The sequence below is a fragment of the Oncorhynchus mykiss genome, chromosome 17, assembly GCF_013265735.2.
Source record: "Oncorhynchus mykiss isolate Arlee chromosome 17, USDA_OmykA_1.1, whole genome shotgun sequence".
NCBI classification, from domain to species: domain Eukaryota; kingdom Metazoa; phylum Chordata; class Actinopteri; order Salmoniformes; family Salmonidae; genus Oncorhynchus; species Oncorhynchus mykiss.
The window spans coordinates 53,310,422-53,315,712 of NC_048581.1; the positions used below are offsets into that span (position 1 = coordinate 53,310,422).

General features: G+C 42.5%; 1 pseudogene; it reads right to left on the reverse strand.

The window, feature by feature from the left end:
• Positions 1–2,467: 2,467 nt before the first annotated feature.
• LOC118940152 lies at positions 2,468–3,952 on the reverse strand (annotated as a pseudogene).
• Positions 3,953–5,291: the final 1,339 nt, after the last annotated feature.

Sequence of the window (5,291 nt, forward strand, 5' to 3'; positions counted from 1 at the left end):
AATATTGTACTGTATAATACAACATGAGATAAATGTTTTTCATGGACATTAATGGGAACGCCCCAATAAAATAATATGTGCCTAACTATGGAATCAGGTATTTAATCAGCAGGATTTTGCATACCAAATATCTAGCTCATCTAATTCACTGAGAAGCCATCTCATAAATGGCTTACATTGAGGGATGTACAGTCAGATTCAACATTTTTGGTACCCTTCATAAAGATGAGCAAAAATAACTATTAAATAATACAAATACTGAGCAATATTGTATGCTACATTTTTTTAAAATTATAGTATTTTATACTAAAATAATTGCTCAGAGAAAGAGATTTTGTTTAAGAAGTAACTTTTTTCCCAATTTTCTTTTGGCACCCCTTGGGGCTTTTTCTTCTCAATTTCCGCCTGACTGACGTGCCCAAAGTAAACTGCCTGTTGCTCAGGTCCTGAAGCCAGGATATGCATATACAGTTGAAGTCGGAAGTTTGCATACACTTAGGTTGGAGTCATTAAAACTCGTTCTTCAATCACTCCACAAATGTCTTGTTAACAAACTATAGTTTTGGCAAGTCGGTTAGGACATCTACTTAGTGCATGACACACAAAAAAATCCAACAATTGTTTACAGACAGATTATTTCACTTATAATTCACTGTATCACAATTCCAGTGGATCAGACGTTTACATACGCTAAGTTGACTGTGCCTTTAAACAGCTTCAAAATTCCAGAAAATCATGACTTGAAAAGTTTCTGATAGGCTAATTGACATCATTTGAGTCAATTGGAGGTGTACCTGTGGATGTATTTCAAGGCCTACCTTCAAACTCGCGTGACATCAAGGGAAAATCAAAAGAAATCAGCCAAGAACTCAGCCAAGAAATTGTAGACATCCACAAGTCTTTTTCATCCTTGGGAGCAATTTCCAAATGCCTGAAGGTACCACATTCATCTGTACAAACAACATTACGCAAGTATGAACACCATGGGACCACGCAGCCGTCATAGCGCTCGACATAACCTGAAAGGCCGCTCGGCAAGGAAGAAGCCACTGCTCCAAAACCGCCATAAAAAAGCCAGACTACGGTTTGCAACTGCACATGGGGACAAAGATCGTACTTTTTGGAGAAATATCCTCTAGTGTGATGAAACAAAAATATGACTGTTTGGCCATAATGACCATCGTTATGTTTGGAGTTAAAAGGGGGAGGCTTGCAAGCCGATGAACACCATCCCAACCGTGAAGCACGGGGGTGGTAGCACCATATTGTGGGGGTGCTTTGCTGCAGGAGGGACTGGTGCATTTCACAAAAAAGATGGCATTATGAGGAGGGAAAATTATGTGGATATATTGAAGCAACATCTCAAGACATCAGTCAGGAAGTTAAAGCTTGGGTGAGCCAGTGATGGAACGGGCTCTGACTTGTTGAAACAAAGTTTAGGGGTAGATTTTCGGATTCCTTTCTCTGCATGTTGAATGAGTGGATTATTTATTTTTTTGAATTGCGTGCCCTCCAGTTTCACCGGATGTTGTCTCGCCAGTGGGACACCTAGCCCTAACAATTAAATATCTCACCTTGTTAGGAAAATGGCACTGAGCCTTTTTCTAAAATGGTTTTTGAGATTGGAGAACACATCGGTATGGATCTTAGACCATTCCTATGCACAAAATCTTTCCATATCCTCGATATCCTAAGGTCTACACTTATTGACTACCCTCTTTAATTCAAGCCACAGGTTTCAATAGGGTTCATGTCTGGAGACTTAGATGGCCTTTGAACATTTTTGGTTTTGTGATCAATTAACCATTTCTGTATGGATTTTGATGTGTGCTTTTGGTTATTGTTATGCTGGAAGAGCCACTTGCGGACAAGTCTCATTCTCCTGGCAGAGGCAACCATGTTTTTGGCTAAAATGTCCTGGTACTAGGTAAAGTTCATGATGCCGTAGACCTTAATATGGGCCCCAGGACCAGTGGAAGCAAAATAGCCCCGTAACCTCCAAGATCCACTACTATATTTTACAGTAGGTATGGGGCTCTTTCCTGCATGGATTCTTCATTTTGACGCCCACTGCTGGTGTGTGTGGCCAAAGAGTTCTATTTTCATGAGTGCCAATAATTATGGTCCTGAGTGTACGTGATTTTTAAGGGTGCCAATAATTATGGACTGTACATCGATAATTTTATTGGGAAAATACCAGCTTGTCACCAATTGTTTTAACTTAAGAGGAACTAAACATCCTCTTATCCAAACACATTAGACATTTTCTCTCATGAGTTACATTCACATTTGAGTAATTTAGCTTATATTTAGAGAAGCTTACAATTAGTGAAATCATCTTAAGATAGCTAGGTGAGACAACCACATATCACAGTCATAGCAAGTACATTCTCCTTCAATAAAGTAGTTATCCGAAAAGTCATTGCTAGTAGGAAAATAACTTATTTTGTGTGTGTGTGGGGGGGAGCTTGTTCCACCATTGGGGTGCCAGGACAAAGAAGCCCTTGAACCAGGCTGAGTGGGAGCTGAGAGGGGAGGGAGGGGCAAGAGACCAGAAGTGGCAGAACGGAGTGCTTGGGTTGGGGTGTAGGGTTTGAGCACAGCCTGAAGGTAGGGATAGGCAGTTCACATTGCTGCTCTGTAGGCAAGCACCATGGTCATGTAGTGGATGCGAGCTTTGACTGGAAGGAGCAGGGTGACCTGAGAGAACTTAGGAAGGTTGAACACCAGCAAGCTTGCAGCATTCTGGATAAGTTGCAGGGGTGATGGCACAATCAGGGAGCACAGCCAACAGAGAGTTGCAGTAGTCTAGACAGGTGATAACAAGTGCCTGGATTTGGAACTGCGCCTCTTCCTGTGTGAGGAAGGGTTGTACTCTACGAATGTTGTAGAGCATGAACCTGCAGGAGGGAGTTACTGCTCTGATGTTTGCAGAGAATGAGAGGATGTTGTCTAGGGTCACGCCACGGTTCTTTGTGCTCTGGGAGAGGGACACTGTGGAGTTGTCAACTGTAGAGGTGTTGGAACGGGCAGGCCTGCCCTGGCTGTCAGAAGGAGAAAACTAGTTGAGTGTCACAAGGTTATTATAGTTTTGTGTTTTTATATTTTATTTATTTATTTGTATTCATGGATTTATTTTGTGTGTGTGGGGGGGGGGGGGGGGGGGGTGTCATTTCATGCAACTGAGGGGCACAAGGTCATGGGTCAGGTCATATGTTATATAATGTTTAAATGATAATGTCAATTTGAATGTGACTTGAATTTAAAAGGAATAGCTCTGAGTCAAAACATTTTTTGGAAAGAAACTCTATCTCTCCCATGTTTACACCAATCCAATGCTTTTTAACGTTAGTGGTACATTTAAGAAGAATCAAGTTCGCTACATAGCTGATATTTTTCCCAGTTAGCTAGTGATAGCTAGTAATAGTGATGCACCAGCTAGGCTTTTTTGAAACATCGCTATCTCTTAGCTGCATTTGCCCGACAGATTCAGCATTTAAGCTTGGAAACCGAATTAGATTTAAGTTTAGAAAATAAGTAAAACTAAACATAATTCATGATGTTTTTATTTTATTTTAGTTCATTTTGGAGTCAATTTTTTTTGTTTTAGTATAGTTTTAGTTTTTTTCTAAACTTTGGGAAAAAATCTAATTGGGTTTTCAAGCTTTTGGGGAGTTTGCTGAATCTGCTTTTGGGGAGCTTTTTGAATCTGCTTTTGGGGAGCTTGTTAAATCTGCTTTTGGGGAGCTTGTTGAGAGGCTCCGCGACACAGAGGAGAGTGGAGCCTGACTGGTTAGGGTCAAGAAAATGTTCTGAGAGTGATAACAAGAGAGTTAGTCATAGACAGCACGCTCAAGTGTTTTGGAAAGAAAATAAAGGTATCCCGGTCTGTAGTTTTTACGTCAGAGGGGTTGAGTGTTGGTTTCTTGAGGAGGGGAGCGACTCTGGCCATCTTGAAGTGAGAGGGGATGCAGACAGTAGTCAGGGAAGGTTCTTTTCAAAGTGGTTGGCAAAGCTATACGCAGAAAGGGAGGAGGGAGGAGGATTAAAGTGAAAGGAGAAAGTGGAAAAAAATGTCCATCGGGCTAGAGCAGAATCTTGGAATTTAGAGTGATAGGAAGTGGCTTTAGCAGCGGATAGAGAGGAAGATAAGTTAGAGACGAGGGAGTTGAAGGATGCTAAGTCCTCCGGAAGTTTAGTTTTCCTCCATTGTCGCTCAGCTGCCCGCAGCCCTATTCTGTGATCTCTCAATGAGTCACTCAGCCACGTAGCGGGAAGGGAGGGCCGAGCTTGCCGAGAGGAAAGGGGATAGTGAGAATCATAGGATGCGGAAAGGGAGAAGAGTAGACTTTAAAAAAAAGGTGTTATCTGGAACCTAAAAGGGTTCTTCAGCTGTCCCCATAGGAGGATCCTTTGAAGAAACCTTTTTGGTTCCAGGGAGAATCAATCAAATTTATTTAGAAGGCCCTTCTTACATCAGCTGATGTCACAAAGTGCCGTACAGAAACCCATCCTAAAACCCCAAACAGCAAGCAATGCAGGTGTAGAAGCACGGTGGCTAGGAAAAACGGTGGACTGGGGACAGCAAGGAGTCATCAGGCCAGGTAGTCCTGAGGCATGGTCCTAGGGCTCAGGTCCTCTGAGACAGAGACAGAAAGAGAGAAAGAAAGAGAGAAAAAGAGAGAGAGAGAATTAGAGAGAGCATACTTAAATTAACACAGGACACCGGATCAGACAGGAGAAATACTCCAGATATAACAGACTGACCCTAGCCCCCCGACACATAAACTACTGCAGCATAAATACTGGAGGCTGAGACAGGAGGGGTCACTCTTAGAAAAAAGGGTTCCAAAAGGGTTCTTCGGCTGTCCCCATAGGAGAACACTTATTGGTTGCCAGTAGAATGCTTTTGGTTCCAGGTAGAATCTTTTTGAGTTTCATGTACCACCCTTTCCACAGAGGGAAAAGGAGTTCTACTGGCAACCAAAAAGGTTTCTCCTATGGGGACAGCCGAAGAACCCTTTTGGAACCCTTTTTTCTAAGAGTGTACGGTTGAAGTGGCAGAATCAGGAGACAGGAAGGAGAAGGATATAGCAGTAGGGAGAGATGATAGAAGAGGAGAGTAGTGGGAGAGAGAGACAAAAGTGTGAAGGTGCATGACCATCTGGGTTGGGACTGAGTGGGTAAGGTTTGAGGAGAGAGGGAGAGAAATGGAAACAAAGTAGATGAAGACACCTGGATGGGGGTTGCAGTGAGATTAGTAGGCAAACAGCCTCCAGTAAAGATGAGGT